Below are 18965 nucleotides of genomic sequence, written 5' to 3'. Positions count from 1 at the left end.
CCAAAGTGTCAGCCTGGTGAATCCAGTGGTTTGAAGCCTAACAATGATGATGAGGTGCTTCATTTGATCAAAAAGAGTGAATTTAATGTGGTGGAACAGTTGCTCAAAACTCCCTCAAAGATTTCAGTGTTGTCTCTACTTATGAACGCTGAAGCGCACAAAGAAGCATTGTAAAAAGTATTAGAACACGCTTACATGGAGCATGATGTTACGGAGGATCAGTTCGATCATGTTGTGGCTAACATGACTTCCTGCAACTATCTTGGCTTTTGTAATGAAGAACTCTCCAAGGAGGGCAGAAATCACCACTTAGCTCTACACATTTCAATGAACTGCAAGGAGGATTCTTTGTTAAATGTATTGGTTGACATCGGTTCTTCATTAAATGTACTCCCAAAATCAACCTTGTCAAGATTGTCGTATCAAGGAGCTCCGATGAGATATAATGGTGTGATCGTTAAAGCTTTTGACGGTTCTCGCAAGACGGTGATCAGTGAAGTGGACCTTCCTGTGAAGATAGGTCTGAGTGATTTCCAAATTACTTTCCAGGTAATGGATATTCACCCAGCCTGTAGCTGCTTGTTAGGAAGGCCATGGATACATGAGGCAGGAGCCGTTACTTCAATGCTACATCAAAAACTGAAGTTTGTCAAGAATGGTAAGCTGGTTATTGTCGGTGGGGAGAAGGCTTTGTTGGTAAGCCACCTGTCGTCTTTCTCTTATGTAGAAGCTAAGGATGAGATTAGAACTCCTTTCCAAGCTCTATCTATTGCTGAGGAAAAGAGAGTTGGGGCACCTATGTCCTCATTCAAAGATGCTCAGAAGATTGTTGAAGATGGTATTTCTGACCAGTTGGGATAGATGGTAGAGGTCACCGATAACAAGAGCAGAGCTGGTTTGGGTTTCCAACGAGGTTCGTCTGTGGTTAGAGCTGAAGATGTGCAACCCAGTTTCCATAGCGGAGGGTTCATTCTTAGTAATGAACAACACTTAGCTGCTGTAATTGAGGGTGATGAAAACGAAGACTGCACCAATTTTGTGACGCATGGAAAAACTTGCGACAATTAGACTGTTGTTGATGTTCCTATGCCTAAGGTGGAAGTGAACATTGTTTGGGCATTTTCAAATATGATTATCAATAAAATTTAATTATATTCATCCACATCTATGATGTTTTATTTTTTACTTTTTGCTTTTCTGAAAATGGTAATCACAAAAAAAAAATCAATAAATATAATTTGTCCATCTGCATAATATTTGGTCACCAATTCACTTCTCTAAAATCAAAATATCAAATCATTATGCAGGTTGGTTTCTAAACCCATTGAATACAATGATCCTACTACTTCGCCAAATTTTGAATTCTCTATGTTTGAGGATGAGGAAGAAAGTGATGAAGAAGTATTTGATGAGCTGTCTCGTCTACTTGAGCACGAGGACAAAGCCATTCAGCCATTCAAAGAGCAGATTGAGCAAGTCAACTTGGGTTCCGAAGATGATGTGAAGGAAGTCAAGATTGGGTCTCGACTGTGCCCAGAGGTTAAAAAGGGGTTGATTGATCTTCTCCGAGAGTATTCAGACGTGTTTGCTTGGTCCTATCAAGACATGCCTGGTTTGGATTCTGATATTGTGGAGTATAGATTGCCGTTGAAACCAGATTTCCCACCAGTTAAGTAGAAGTTGAGGAGAACTCATCCTGATATGGTAGTGAAGATCAAAGAGGAAGTGCAGAAGCAGATTGATTCTGGTTTCCTTGTTACCGCCGAGTATCCGTAATGGGTGGCTAATATTGTACCTATTCTGAAGAAGGATGGAAAAGTCCGTATGTATGTCGACTATAGAGATTTGAATAAAGCCATTCCGAAAGATGATTTCCCTCTGCCACACATTGATATGTTGGTAGACAATACAGCTAAGTTCAAAGTCTTTTCGTTTATGGATGGATTTTCCGGTTATAATCAGATCAAGATGGCACCCGAAGATATGGAGAAGACCATGTTCATTACACCCTGGGGAACATTCTGTTATAGAGTGATGCCTTTCGGTTTAAAGAAAACTGATGCAACTTACCAGAGGGCGATGACTACCCTTTTTCATGATACGATGCATAAGGAGATCGAAGTATATGTTGATGATATGATTTCCAAATACATTGATAAAGAGGAACATGTTATTCCAGCGTTTGAGGAAGTATAAACTCTGCTTGAATCCTAATAAGTGTACGTTTGGTGTTTGTTCTGGTAAGTTGTTGGGCTTTATTGTCAGCGAGAAGGGTATTGAAGTTGATCATGCCAAGGTCAAAGCAATACAAGAGATGCCTGTGCCCAAAACTGAGAAGCAAGTCAAAGGTTTTCTCGACCGCTTGAATTATATCTCAAGATTCATTTCACACATGACTGCCACAAGTGATCCTATATTCAAGTTTCTTCGGAAAGATTAGTCTTGTGATTGGACCGAAGACTGCCAGAAATCTTTTGATAGTATCAAAGAGTATCTACTTGAGCCTCTGATTCTGTCTCCGCCTGTGGAAGGAAGACCATTGATCATGTATTTGACTGTGCTTGATGAGAGTATGACTTTGTTCTTGGTCAGCAAGATAAGACTGGAAAGAAAGAATATGCAATTTACTACCACAGTAAGAAATTCACCGGTTGTGAGACTCGATATTCTAGGCTTGAAAAGACTTGTTACGCATTGGCTTGGGCTGCTAAGCGTCTGCGCCAGTATATGTTAAATCATACCACTTGGTTGATATCCATAATGGATCAAATCAAGTATATTTTTGAGAAGTCTACTTTAACAAGGAGGATTTCCCGTTGGCAGATATTGTTATATGAGTGTGATATTGAATATCGATCTCGAAAAGCAATCAAGGGTAGTGTCTTGGCTAACCATTTGGCTTACCAACCTATTGAAGATTATCAAGTTCTTTTTGGATTTTGAAATGTTTTAAGTCAAGTATAATTAAACTTATTTACAAGTTTGATTTAGAAAAGAAGTTTGAAAATGCAATGGCCTAAGGCCAAAGTTTCTAGTTTGCAATAGGGTCAAAGTTTAGAAAAAACAGACACAAGCAAAGAAGATTTTTAAAAGGTGGGAGAGATTTTGAAATTAAAGAAGTGGGAGGAGATGAAGAGACTAATCCTAAGCACAAATTTAAAAGTTGAGAGTTGAAAAGATCTGACCAATGGGCTACAATCCAATAGACAAGAATGTCATATAGAAACCTAAATTCCCTTGGACATTAGAATCAAGCAACAAACAATGCACAATATATCAACTTGAAGATCAAGTCATCAAATAAAGATAGCCACACCCAAGCTTAGCAACTCCATGATCTTCTTCAAATTTCCCTATGTAGCAGATCAATTCCACAAGTCACAGGTTCAAAATAACAGCTTCACAATGATCATGTTGCAGGTGAACTCAAAGGGATCTTCAATGATGTATCAAATGAAGTTTCAAATTGCAAGCACTTGGTTTCATAAAAGTTGGCATTCGCCAAGTCCTTTTCATAGGGGATGTCGCCTAAATTCTAAGTCCAATTGTCTCAGATCAAACCAACAGTCCACACAAGATATTTTTTAGGGTTTTTGTTCTTATTATGTACATTAATGGTCAAAGATCACACAAGCAAACAAAATATACACAAACAAGATATATCACACAATATGGTCCAAGTGGACAAAGTGAAAATGACATTAATATAACAATTAGAATGGTATGAATAATGGCAAATGAATAAAACTTGAAATTAAATTGCATTAAGGTAAATGACTTGAAATTAAATGTTAGTTGTTAATGAGTTAGAAGTTAGTATTGCTTTTGTATTTGCTTTTTATTTTAGGTCATTCTTTTGAAAACACTCAACCCACTTATCACAAGCATGGATCCTTGAACCAAGACATCCTCCAAAGGAAAGAAAAAAGGCCAAGTTTCCACACAACACCATGAAAGAGGGGAGACTTACAATCTCACTAACTAGAATGATATGCTTTTTGTGTCAAAAAATTTAGCACTATGTTAAGCAATCGTAATCGGACTTATGTAGAAGTCACAACTATTTGAGGTCGGGCAATAAAATCTTGGTGTTAATGCATGTTAGAGACATACTATAATGGACTATGCTCATGAAACATACCATACACAAAAAGAATATGCAAAAGAGGTGGCCTAATCTCATCCATACTTATGTTGATTTTGCAATCAACCAGCCTTAGGATATAGAGATATCATAGGTCAAATGAAATGGATGCATAAAGAAGGGGAATTAGATGAAGTGGGAGGGAAATGGATCAAAACTCAAATTGGACAAGGGAGGACTTTTACCAAATTAAGATCATTCATTCATTTTGGGAGATGGAATGTACATTCCATCAATCCCCTAAAGATGATCTTAATCTAACAAAGTCAAATCAACCTTGACCAAGACCCAACAATACAAGTCAAACTTATACAAGCAATCAAAATGATTCAACACAATTATTTGGCATTTATTCAATTTAAAAAATATAAAAATAATGCATTAAATTAAATATGGTTTGTCAAATTCCTAAAACCTCATCAAAACACCAAAGAAATGGTCATGAGATTTATCATAGGTCAAACAAGGTCAAAGGACCTTGGAGATTTTTTTTTAGAATTTTTGGAAACTTAAAAGTATTTTTAAATAATTAAAAATATTCAAAAAATCAATTAAATCATGAAAAATATTAATAATGATCCAAAAAATAGTTTTAATTTAGAATATGAAAGCGGATTTTATTTAAATTTTTTTGGTGAAACTCTCATATTTTTTGGATCAATATTAAAATTAATATGAATTAATGAAAATCAAAGGAATAAAAAGAAATTCAGAAAATACAAAAAAACATGGACCACTTGATCTCACTCATTAATTGAGGTGGCAAATCAAGTGGTCATCAGTGCGCTTTCCACCATAGTCACTAGTCAACGCGTAACACAAGTGGTAATTACAAGCAACGTGTGAGATTAAAACATTTTGAACAAGATCAATGGCTCTGAACCTATCCAGCACATCACCGACGCTGAAACTCCGGTCACCTTCTTAGGCGAGCCTCACCGGACTGGTTCAGTCATCACCATCACATAAATGAAAAATGAGGACATGATCTGAAAGAAAAAATAGCCCATTTTGTTAGTTGTAAATTTACGTGTCGGGTTTTTGTTATCGTATCCACAGGGATTGTAAGATATCACCGCTGTTCGATGGTTGTATTAATTCTAGCTTAAGTAACAATAGGGTTTTGATTGGTTGTCACGTTATCTTGCATAAAAAGGTATTAAATTGCGGTAAAAGTTATGGTTTGATTAAATGAAAAATATTGTCAAAGTTAGGGTTCAATGATTACTTTGCATGTATTTGTTCGGTCAACAATCTTATAAACTCCTTTAGATGATAAATCATTTCACAAAGTCCTCCCAATATGTTTCTCTCGAACACACATTGTGAGTTTTCCCATTTTGATCCATTGTTTCTCTCGAACACAATCTATCAAAATAACAACTTTTTGGTTCAACCTTATGGTGAACAAAATCATTCATTACTATCTCTAGCTAACAAACAAGATTGGATGAAAACCTAGGTCAAGAGTTGGTAAACATCTCTCGATCATAAACCAACACAAAGAGTTTTAAATAGAAACAAAGTTTTCATCATATATTCACCATTAAAGAGTTTACATATGAAGATCCTTACATTTACACCCAAAGCTAGTAATCACCTACATCTAACCTTGGCAAATGGATGACTTAGCTACTCATTTTCATGGTAGCTTGGTCGGCAAGTTTCGGAAGAAGGTTGATCAACATCCAAGTCGGATAATCGAGATTGGATGGGAATCCACCTTCTTTTTGTAGAAGATGGTTACAAGATGAAGAGAAATGAAAACTAGGTCAAAAATATCTCTAGAGCAAAAGCTGGAAAAATAAAGTAAAACTAAGCTATGGTGCTCAAAAGTGGCACTTGCTACTTATAGAGTAGTACTGGGTTGTCATGCTCGCTAGGCGAGCAGAAAGGCTCGCCTAGCGAGGGTCTAATTGTGGCACCAAAGGCACCTGCGCCCAGAGAAAATAGGGTCTGTTGAACTGTCATGTTCGCCTAGCGAACAAACCTTCGCATAGCAAAGGACACGCTCCAACCTTCGCCCCAGCGAGGTTGAGAGGTTTTGCTACTGGAATGCTCGCTGGGGACTCGCTAGAGCTTCGCCTAGCGAGTGAGTGCTGGTTGCGCTTTTCACCAAAACAGAACGAACTCGCTACCACCTTCGCTAGGAGCTCGCCTAGCGAATTTATTGACATTTTACTGGAGCTTTTCGCTAGCAGCTCGCCTAGCGAGCAGGTTGATGAATGCTTGTATTCATTGGTTCCTTTGCCAATTTTCTTGTGTCTTCATTTTCAATTAGTTCATGCCTTTTTCCTGCACAATAACACACAAATCAAAGGCACCAAGCTTGTTTATCAATGTAATGTTAGTTGTAAATTTACGTGTCGGGTTTTTGTTATCGTATCCACAGGGATTGTAAGATATCACCGCCGTTCGATGGTTGTATTAATTCTAGCTCAAGTAACAATAGGGTTTTGATTGGTTGTCACGTTATCTTGCATAAAAAGGTATTAAATTGCGGTAAAAGTTATGTTTTGAATAAATGAGAAATATTGTCAAAGTTAGGGTTCAATGATTACTTTGCATGTATTTGTTCGGTCAACAATCGTATAAACTCCTTTAGATGATAAATCATTTCACAAAGTCCTCCCAATATGTTTCTCTCGAACACACATTGTGAGTTTTCCCATTTTGATCCATTGTTTCTCTCGAACACAATCTATCAAAATGACAACTTTTTGGTTCAACCTTATAGTGAACAAAATCATTCATTACTATCTCTAGCTAATAAACAAGATTGGATGAAAACCTAGGTCAAGAGTTGGTAAACATCTCTCGATCATAAACCAACACAAAGAGTTTTAAATAGAAACAAAGTTTTCATCATATATTCACCATTAAAGAGTTTACATATGAAGATCCTTACATTTACACGCAAAGCTAGTAATCACCTACATCTAACCTTGGCAAATGGATGACTTAGCTACTCATTTTCATGGTAGCTTGGTCGGCAAGTTTCGGAAGAAGGTTGATCAACATCCAAGTCGGATAATCGAGATTGGATGGGAATCCACCTTCTTTTTGTAGAAGATGGTTACAAGATGAAGAGAAATGAAAACTAGGTCAAAAATATCTCTAGAGCAAAAGCTGGAAAAATAAAGTAAAACTAAGCTATGGTGCTCAAAAGTGGCACTTGCTACTTATAGAGTAGTACTGGGCTGTCATGCTCGCTAGGCGAGCAGAAAGGCTCGCCTAGCGAGGGTCTAGTTGTGGCACCAAAGGCACCTGCGCCTAGAGAAAACAGGGTCTGTTGAACTGTCATGTTCGCCTAGCGAACAAACCTTCGCCTAGCGAAGGACACGCTCCAACCTTCGCCCCAGCGAGGTTGAGAGGTTTTGCTACTGGAATGCTCGCTGGGGACTCGCTAGAGCTTCGCCTAGCGAGTGAGTGCTGGCTGCGCTTTTCACCAAAACAGAACGAACTCGCTACCACCTTCGCTAGGAGCTCGCCTAGCGAATTTATTGACATTTTACTGGAGCTTTTCGCTAGCAGCTCGCCTAGCGAGCAGGTTGATGAATGCTTGTATTCATTGGTTCCTTTGCCAATTTTCTTGTGTCTTCATTTTCAATTAGTTCATGCCTTTTTCCTGCACAATAACACACAAATCAAAGGCACCAAGCTTGTTTATCAATGTAATGCATTTCATGTAAAACAATTGTGGTTTTGACAATTTTAGCAAGGAAATAGAGTGAAAGATACCCTTAATTGATGGCTCAAATAAGCACTTTTGGGTATCTAACAACTCTCCCCAACTAGATTCTTGCTTGTCCTCAAGCAAAGTATGCCTCTTGAAGGACAAGAGGATTTGCTTTAAGAAAATGGTTTCTCCGAAGTTGGATAAACGGCTCAAACACAAGCGAAATCAGCATATACAAGTTTCCAACGGTTCGAATAAAATAATACACAAGAACTAAAACTTAAATAGCAATGCAATATATTTATCTATCTACAACAATACTATTCTGAATGAATCATCCTATCTCTCCTCTTCGAATAAGGAATGAAGATTTTACGCGTTTGCAACCGCGGGAATAATCTCACTCTCTAACAAACAATGAAGAAATCAAATAGATTCATACAATGTCTAACAATTATAAATGGTACTGTGGAAGCATAAAGATCACTAAGGGCTTTTCGGTTGAAGCTTGGTTAGGTTAACAAACAAGGGTCATTTCTAAGGCCATTGAAACGAAAGTGCCGATGCAAAAGAGACATTCACAGTATTAATCACACATCTCGACTTTGTTTCATTTGTTTCTTATTTGAAACCTTCACAACACATATTCCACAACTCAATTTTTATTTTTCACTATTTTTCTTCCAAGTAAGCATTCATTTTCATTCTTTCTATTTTTGTTCTTTTCTTTCACATCAAATATACAAAACAGATGTTTCTTTTCTATATTTTCTATACATATATTTTTTTTTATGCTTGCTCGGTTTTTCTTTTCTTTTTTAAGAGTTGTGGTACTTACCGATTCTTTTTCGTTCTCCCCAACTTATTTCTTCCTTACCCTAAGTGAATGCTCTTAACTTTTTACGGCAAAAGAACAATAATCAAGATTTTCCGGGTTGTAAAAAAAAGATTTTTGAGATCTCGCTTTATTTCAAGCCGAGATTCAACTGTTTAAGCTCAAAGGGGTTAACAAATACTCTCTCTGCTCACAGGTAAGTTGTTTTTGGATGTAGTTGTGCTCAAAAGAAAATAAGTGCCTTGATCATTTCTAATTGCTTCCACAATTTCACAATAATAAAAGACAAAGCATGAATCACATGAATCAACAAAACTTATTAGAATTCAGCATTTAAGTGTACAATGGAGGTTTCCTCATAATTTGTGGTTTTAAGTTCTAGATGAAACATTCATTCAATTATGTTGCAAAAAGACAATATTCAATTTACCAAAAAGAGTAAAGTTCCTAATGCATTCTAAAATTCTAGCCGGAGGTAACCATGTGCCTTAGCTTCATTCACTTGTTTATTCTTATCATTGCCATCCAAGCTCGGATGCACCTTCATTGGGTACTTCTTGAGGAGCAACCAATCTAGAAGGTTTGCCACTTAATCACCCAAAAATTTATTAAACAAACAAAATTAAAAACATAAATAAATAACATTAACTGAAAATATAAATTTGTTCATGGGGGACAAAACACCCCAATAGTACAACACCAAAGTCAAGATACAAAATCTGAAAATACAAATAGAAATAAACATAAAAAAACTGAAAAGTACAAAAACTTAACCCTCTAAGGGCTCAGGACTCCTCCTCGCTACCGGCATCAGAACCGGTAGCCTCATCATCAACATCATCATCATCATCATCGTCATCAGCATCAGCGCCCACCCCCTAACCATAAACAGGCCTGTCCACAGGCCAGTTGGCGTTAAGCAGAAACTGCTCACGCGTCATCAAAACATGAGCACCACTTCCCTACAGCTGTAACCGCTGCATCGAGTCGTGCATATCTATCATGGCTCTCTGGGATGCTGCCATCCATTCAAAACTATAGTCACACACAGCTCGGAGGTAGGGATCTAGTCCAGGAGTAGAAGTACCAGGACCATCAGAAGCCCTGGTACTCTCTGAAGCAGCACTGCCTCTAGCATTCTTCGGTCTACAATATTTGGCCACATACCGGTCATCGATAGGTGGCGGGATCCTTACCTGACCCCGAGACGGAAGTCTCACCCTTGCCTGAATGCATAAACTCATGATCAAGCACGGGAAAGCTAGGGGACAATTTACACGAGCCCCCGACTTTAGCCCGCTCTCTATCACGGACTTCAGCTCATTGGCGATGATCCTCACCATATCGATCTGGACGTTGGTGAGGATAGAATGAACCAAATGTGCCACTGGGATCGGCACTGTAGAGGTGTGGGATTTCGGCTGGATGTTGGTCAAAACCAAGAGCAGTATCAGTTGAGCCATGGGAGTCATGTCCTCCCGGTGATACCTCATTGGAACCCCAGATGGGTTCAGCTCAACAGATTTCCCTGGTAAAAGCAGGGCGGCAGAAATTGCTTCAACATCACGGTGAAGCCGTAGGTCTGTATGGTACGTGTCCCTCTCTTCAGCTCCCAGCTGGAGCGGTTCCCCAAGGACTCGGTTGATAGCATCCCGGTCAAATGCCACTGGACGCCCGACCACTTTAGATATCCACGTAAAGGGCTCGTCGTCGTCAGGCAGTGCGTTAGCATAAAATTCACGCACTGTAGCAATGTCGTAATGCTCTAAGGGATTAATCAACCGATCCCATTGCATTGCGTCAATCAACCCGGCAAAATTTCTGTTCGTGCCCTGCGGGTTGATCAGGAAGCGCTTCTCTGGAAGAATTTTCCGCTTCTCCAAAGAAATGTATCTGGCGGCCTGCTTCGGGCCGACAAACTTATCTTGGTCAAACTGAATAGGCACAGTCCGGGAAGTAGTCGCTCCCTTTCTTTTCTTAGCCGCTCCAGATCTTGACTCCATCTGCAAAATATGAGAGGAAACAACACACACCAAACAAACAGATTAGACATCAAAGCAATATTCAAAAGACTGGCATGCTCGCTGCTGCTTCGCCTAGCGAAGTGGCAGCGAACGCTCGCCCCAGGTTCGCCTAGCGAGTGCTAGCGAACCTTACGGGTTTTGGGATTTTTCAGCATGTTCAGAGATTCTCCCCCAAAACCCATACTCAAATGGTTCCAACATCAGAACCTAATGATATATCAAGTAATTAACCGTTCTATACTATTGGGGATTACATATTTGCATTCAAAACCTAAAATCCCCAATTCTAAAACCTAAAATCCCAATTTGCAAAACCTAAATTACACATGCAAACCTAATGTTTCCCATACTCCACTCATCCTAATTGCGATTCAAATTGGAAATTTAGAGTTCAAACAAAAAGAGAAATGTAGTAGGGCAAACCTTAGTTACACGGATTTGGAAATGTGAAGTGAGTAGAGTTTGCAATCGACCGAGTAGGAAGAGAGTGTTAGTGAGAGAGATGCAATTGAGAAATTGTGGAGAGCTCTGGAAAAAAAATGTTCTCAGCAGGGTTGCAAGACAGCAAAGTTGTGTTAGGGCAAAAATGAGTGCCCTGCTGAGTTTTTAAATAAGTGATGTCATGCAGCGCTCGCTGCTGCTTCGCCTAGCGAGCAGCTAGCGAATTAGCTCGCTACTGCCTCGCCTAGCGAACAGCAAGCGAGCATGACAGCAATTGCCTTTTCAAAGGCAGTAGTTCATGTTCATACAGCATGGTTTAAGCATAAAGAAACCCAACACAACACAACACAAAAACAGTAAATACTTACAATCTTGGGGTGCCTCCCAACTAGCGCTTGTTTAACGTCGGCTAAGCTCGACGGTGTGATGCTCACTGAGGAGCATCAAGCGGTAGAGCACAGCTCTCGCGATCCACATGACCGCCGAGATAAACTTTCAACCGTTGGCCGTTCACGGTCCAACTATCTTTCTTGTCTATGTCTTCAATGACAATAGCCCCGTACTCCTTCACCTTTTTCACCCGAAATGGCCCGGACCATTTTGATTTCAACTTCCCGGGAAACAATTTCAACCGGGAGTTGAACAATAGGACCAATTGCCCGGGCACAAATTCTTTGTTACGGAGCTTCTTGTCGTGATACTTTTTTGCCTTTTCCTTGTACAACCAACTTGAGTGGTATGCGGCATTGCGCATCTCCTCCAACTCAAGTAGTTGCACTTTCCTTTTGTCACCGGCCAACTCATTCTCAAAATTTAAAATTTTTAGGGCCCACAAGGCTTGGTGCTCCAATTCAACCGACAAATGGCAAGTTTTACCAAATACCAATTGAAAGGGAGTTAGGCCAATTGGAGCTTTAAAGGCCGTACGGTAGGCCCATAATGCTTCGTCCAATTTTTGGGACCACTCCTTTTTTGAATTAGACACGGTTTTTTCGAGGATTCTCTTAATCTCTCGATTCGAGACCTCGGCTTGCCCGTTAGCCTGAGGGTGATACAGAGTTGTCACCCTATGCGATACACCGTAATGTTTTAAAATAGTTTCCAAAGGTGCATTACAAAAGTGTGACCCTCCGTCACTTATCAACACTCGGGGGGTTCCGAAACGGGAAAATATGTTTTTCTTCAAAAAATTTATCACCGTTTTGGCATCCGCCCGAGGTGAGGCAATCGCCTCAACCCACTTAGAGACATAATCGACAGCGACAAGCATGTACTCATTCCCATAAGAGGATGGGAAAGGTCCTACGAAATCTATGCCCCAACAATCAAATACTTCCACTTCTTGGATATTTTGGAGAGGCATCTCATCTCTCTTACCTATCCCACAGCTTCTTTGGCAACTGTCACAACCTTGCGCATGGGTATGTGCGTCTTTGAAAATAGTGGGCCAATAAAATCCCGATTGAAGGATTTTAGTGGCCGTTCTAACCCCATTATAGTGACCGTCGTAAGGCGAGTTGTGACAATGCCAAAGGATGCTCTGGGCTTCATCACCAGTTACGCATCTCCTTAATAGGTTATCACTACCCAACTTAAACAAGTATGGGTCATCCCAAACATAATACTTCGCATCCGAAAGGAACTTCCTTTTTTGGTTCGAAGTTAGGTCGGCAGGCACAAAACCACTAGCCTTGTGGTTCGCATAGTCTGCAAACCACGGCCTAACTTGAACTTTAAACAGTTTTTCATCAGGAAATTCTTCCCGGATTTCCTTTTCAGATGCGGTAACCTCCACATTCACTAAGCGGGATAAATGATCTGCTACCAAGTTTTCCGATCCCTTCTTGTCTTTGATTTCCACATCGAATTCTTGTAACAAGAGGATCCAACGGATGAGCCTTTGCTTCGAATCCGGTTTGGTTAGCAGATATTTAATCGCCGCGTGGTCGGTGTACACAACGACTTTAGACCCTATAAGATAAGACCTAAACTTTTCTAGCGCATACACTATTGCAAGTAGTTCTTTTTCCGTTGTGGCATAATTTATTTGAGCCTCGTTAAGAACCTTACTCGCATAATGTATCGCATGAAAAGTTTTGTCTTTTCTTTGGCCAAGTACCGCTCCAACAGCATAGTCACTCATGTCACACATTAGTTCAAAATTTTCATTCCAATCGGGAGCGACTATTATTGGAGCGGTAACCAATTTTTCTTTTAAAGCCTCAAAAGCTTGCAAACAATCTTCGGTGAAGAGAAATACCTGGTCCTTGGCGAGCAAATTACTCAAAGGCTTAGCCACCTTTGAGAAGTCCTTGATAAAACGCCGGTAGAACCCCGCGTGCCCCAAAAAACTACGGATGCCCTTCACATTCACCAGAGGGGGTAATTTTTCAATCACTTCAACCTTAGCTCTATCCACTTCAAGCCCCCTTCTAGAGACTTTGTGGCCTAGCACGATCCCCTCGGTCACCATGAAGTGACACTTCTCCCAATTAAGCACCAAATTGGTCTTCACACATCTTTCCAACACCGTCTTCAAATTTGCCAAGCATAGACTAAACGTCCCACCAAATACCGAGAAGTCATCCATGAAGACTTCCATTGTTTTCTCTATCAGATCGGCAAAAATGGCTTGGACACATCGTTGGAAGGTCGCCGGTGCATTGCACAGCCCAAAGGGCATTTTTCGGTATGCGAACACTCCAAACGGACACGTGAAAGCCGTCTTCTCATGATCAACCGGGTCAACCGCAATTTGGTTGTACCCGGAGTAGCCGTCCAAAAAACAATAGTATTGTTGGCCCGATAGTCTTTCGAGCATTTGATCCATAAATGGGAGTGGAAAATGGTCCTTTCGAGTCGCGGTATTCAACCGTCTATAATCTATACACATTCTCCACCCCGTTGCAACTTTAGTAGGGATCAATTCGTCCTTGTCATTTCGGATTACGGTCATTCCACCCTTCTTCGGAACCACGTGCACGGGACTAACCCATGGACTATCCGAGATCGGGTAAATCATTCCCGCATCCAATAGCTTCACCACTTCCTTTCTTACAACCTCCTTCATCGTAGGATTTAAGCGGCGTTGTGGTTGAGCCACCGGCTTAAAATCTTACTCCATCAAAATCTTGTGCATACAATAGGATGGACTAATTCCTTTTAGATCGGAAAGAGTCCAACCCATGGCGTCTTGATTTGTTTTTAGCACAACGATTAGACGGGCTTCTTCTTCGTTTGTCAAAAGGTTGCTTATGATGACCGGCTTTGCCTCGGTCTCATCTAGGAACACATATTTCAAAGTAGAGGGTAGCACTTTCAATTCAATTGGCGCTTTTTCGTCAATAACCTCCTTTTTCAAGTTTTCCTCCTCTACTTCCCATGGTTGTAGGTCGTCTAAACTATCAAGTTCCTTTAAGCATTCCTCAAGAGCTAGCTCTTCTTCAACAGTGAAAACCTCCAATGAGTCGTCGATCACATCGATGCGGAAGCTATCATTTCTATCTTTTGAATGCTTCATTGCCTCGAATAGATCGAATGTCACTTCCTCATTTTGAACTCTCACCTTCATTAAACCGTCATCAACATCTATCATCATTCGCGCGGTCTTCATGAACGGTCGGCCCAAGATGAGCGGAGCATCATCATCTTCCTCCATATCAATAACAATAAAATCAACCGGGAAAAAGAATTTGTCGACCTTCACCAAAACATCTTGGGCTACGCCATGAGGATGGGTCGTCGACTTATCCGCCAATTGCAACGTCATTCGGATGGACTTAATCTCAATGTTGCCAAGTCTCTTGATAATTGACAAAGGTATAAGCTTAATACTTGACCCCAAGTCAATAAGTCCCTTCCCGACATACACGTCACCAATTTTAACCGGCAATGTAACTCTTCCCGGATCCACCTCTTTCTTAGGAAGCGTCCTTTGAATAATGACACTACAGCTCGCATCAAGGACGATCGTCTCCGGTTCCGTATACCTCCGCTTTTTGGTCAGTATGTCCTTCATGAATTTGGCATACTTGGGCATTTGTTCCAAGGCTTCGGCAAACGGAATGTTGATTTGCAACTGTTTAAAAATATCCATGAACCGGGCGTAATGCCGTTCATTCTCCCTTTTGGAAGGAGCATGAGGATAAGGAAGGTTTTGGATAGGAGTAGCGCTCACTACCTCCTTTCCCTTTGCAATTCTAGCACTCTTCCATCTAGGCTTTTTCACTACCTCCCTTATTACCTCATCACTTGTATTTTTCCCCATCTCCACACCTTTTTCTTTTTCAACTTCACCATTATTTTTATTCTTTTCAACTTCTTCTCCCTCACTCCACTCTCCTACTTCACCATCAACATTTTCCTCCAATATTCCCTCCTCAATTTCTTTCTCTTTCTCTCTTTGTTCACTCTCAACTCTTTTTTCATTCTCACTACCCAACTCCCTCCCACTTCTCGTCATGATCGCCTTACAATGTGCATTAGGATTTGTTTGCGTGTTTGCCGAAAAGGAAGGACCGGTTTGTTGTTCCGCGAGTTGCTTAGCAAGTTGCCCAACTTGAGTCTCGAGATTTTTTATGGCCGCGTCATTGCTCTTTTGGTTAGCCATTGACATTTGCATGAATTGCGTCAATGTCTCTTCCAATTTAGAAGTTACGACCGGCGGTTGTTGAGGTTGAGGTTGATAAGGATTTTGGGGAGGGTTTTGACGGCTAGAAGAACCACCTCCATAACCTTGGTTATGATAATAGTTGCTTCTAGGTTGGAACCCTTGGTTCCCTTGGAATTGTTGTTGTTGATTTTGAGGGTGCGGTTGATAAGGTTGTTGTTGTTGTTGTTGTTGTCTCGGTTGATAGTCCCGTTGATTGGCCATGTAGTTTACTTCGTCAAAACCGGGAGGTGGACAAAATCCGGTGTCATGTTCACCTTTACAAAGTTCACAACAAGCTGTAGCACCTCAAATTTGCACCTATCATCATGCATACATTTTCACATTAGGTCATGGCATATCATGGTCCATTGCATAGCATTGCATTGCCCCTCAGTTGCCTCAAGAGCAAGCAATCAAGAATTAGGTCAAACTAATCTCCTGATCAGTCAACCAAGCAAGCAAAGGAATTTCTCATTGAACCAAGGCCTTAGGGTTTGTCCAACAAGTTCACATGGCTTGGAGGTCTGTTGGGAGTATTTTGGTCAAGGGTTAAGGGCTCAGAGGTCAGCAGTTCATACACAGACAGTCAAAAACCCTAAAAAAAGTCAACTGTCAGTCAAAGCAATGGATGGTGGTCATTCTTGTGGAATTTGGGCACCATGGTCAATAATCAAGAGTTCATACAACTTGGGACATCATTTGAAGTCAAGTCCTCAAGGAATTAGGGTTTGGAATTCATCAGTCAATGCATAATCAGACAGAAACCCTAAAAGTCAACTGTTGGTCAACTGTCCATTTAATCAGTGATTGGATGATTGGAATTGGTTTGTGAGAGTTCATTCATGTCCAAATAGTCATCATACATCATGCCAAACACCATCATGGAAGAATTTGAAGCCAGATCATGAATTTCCCAAAATGGAAACTGGGCCTGTAACTGAAACCTGCCATAAATGGAAAGTCTTGATCCTCAAACTTACATTTTGATACAAGCCTCAAATGAATTTTTGCCCAACATGAAAGTTGAAGATCTTGTTCTCCCATTTCCAAAAAGTCCTAGAACTCTCAATTCCCATGTGTGGTTGGCAAGTTATGATCGAATCGATTTCAGAAAATCTTGAACTTCAGAGGGCCATATCTCCCAAACCGTTTGGCCAATTTTGGTGGGGTTTTTTCCTACAAGTCACATTTGATCCCCTCTTTCCAAAAATATAAATTTCATGAGCCAAAACTTCACCAATCAAAATGGCATATTTTGACCTTTTTCATTTAAATGTAAGTTTGACCAAGAGTTGACTTTTTGACTCAAGCATTTTTTCAACATTTGGCCAATTGAAACAGCTCATGAATATCATTTTAAGTGTGTTTGCAAAGTCAAATTATGCAGCACATGTGAATATTGCTTGGTTGCTTGAATTGTAAGAAAAGTACCATTTAACCATACTTGCACCATACTTGTCCATGCCTTGCCTTGTACCTCAAAAGGACAGCATTATGCAGCAACTTTTCTGTCATTAGAGCCTCACTTACAGCCTAAAATTAACAGCAAAACAAAGAACCATGCTTAATTGCTTAAGAATTGGAAAAAGGACATGTTTGTACCATACTTTCACAACCATAACTTGTACTCTCACAGCAGAATTTTCCCCACATTTTTCTGTCATACACACACATAGGACAATAGAAAACCTGCTGCAGCAGCCCAAGACCACACCTTGTTGTGCAAATCAAAGATGACCAATACCATGCCATGTACTATGCAGCAGAATTGAGGCCATTTTTTCTGTCATGACAGTAGTAGCAAGGACAGTAGGACAAAACCTTTTCTTTGGCCAAGGCAATTGGAGGAGGCATGCTGATTTCAAGGAACCTACCTTGCCTTTTGATTTCTTTTTGTTCTGTCCAAACACAGTGACCATAGGCCATGCTTTCACTCAAACCTTGCTTTGGCATTTTAGAAATTTTCTTCCAAACTCCACAGTGGAAGAACAGTACCTTGCCACTGAAGCAAGACTCAACAGCATATCTTAGGGTGTATTTTTCTGTCCTTTTTAGGACAGTAACAGCAGGGCATATTGGTGGGGACAGTAATAGCAGCAAAAAACCAGGGGACCTCTCTCACTCATCCTAAAAAGAAAACTACATTCAGTTGGCATGGGGCAGAAAACAAACCCTACTGTCAAAAGCTCACAAAAGAGGACCTTGGCTTGGCTTGTCACAAGAAGGAAGCACCTTTTTTTTGTCATGAGCAATCATTGCCTTGCCAACCTACACAACCAACCTCACACTCTCACAAGACTTCACTCATTCATTCTTTGCATTTCCAAAAATTCTGTCTAAAACATCAAAGGACTTAAGCCTTGCATCGTTTTTTTCAACATCCAAACTGCACTGTCCTGTCACTAAAAAAACCTGCTAGCAGAGATACCACAACCACCCTCACTCATTCTCAACGACCTCATCCTTTGCATTTTATCAAGGTCTGTCCAAAACTCACAAAAGGAACAAAACCTGGCTTGGCCTGAGACAACATTTTTCCATCATCTCCTGTCATGTGAAAACCCTAGGGTGGCAGCCACAAACCAACATAACACAAACAAAATCACTCTCAAAAGACTCATCCTTGGCACTTGTCCCAATTTTCTGTCCAAAACACCACAGAACCTAGGCTTTGCAGTGATGTTTCACTATCCACTCATCAAAATGAACTAGCCACAACCTTAAAACAGCAGAAAACTCATACTCTCTCATTCTTGCTTTGTTGCGCATAGTTTCTTTTTGATCAAAACCTGCAAAGACTCGAGCCTCCCATCACTGCATCATCACCTGGACCATCTTTGGAAGTATTTCTCCTCATTAAAACTCAGTTGTATTGTATTTTCTGTTTCTGTTTTCCTCAAGCCATAACAATGGTGAATCGAGTTTCGAGGATTTCCAAACATAGCTGAGCTTACCTACTTCAAGTTCTCATCATTCCAAAGCATAAGGAAGGGCTGTTTCAGGCTGCAACATCAAAACAAGCACTGCATCTTGGTTTTCTTCACAACCAAGTAAAAAACTCGAATCCCTTTTTTCTCTTAACCATGCTATATTTTTTGTAATCCTTGCCTTGCTGATTGTTGTAAGCCTTATATTATTTGATTTAGTTAACAATGTTGGAAGAAATCTGGAATTTCATTTTCATGAACAAG

The sequence above is a fragment of the Lathyrus oleraceus genome, chromosome 5 (assembly GCF_024323335.1).
Source record: "Lathyrus oleraceus cultivar Zhongwan6 chromosome 5, CAAS_Psat_ZW6_1.0, whole genome shotgun sequence".
Lineage (NCBI taxonomy): Eukaryota > Viridiplantae > Streptophyta > Magnoliopsida > Fabales > Fabaceae > Lathyrus > Lathyrus oleraceus.
The sequence above is the reverse complement of the archived record's forward strand: the minus strand, read 5'-3'. Positions refer to the sequence as shown.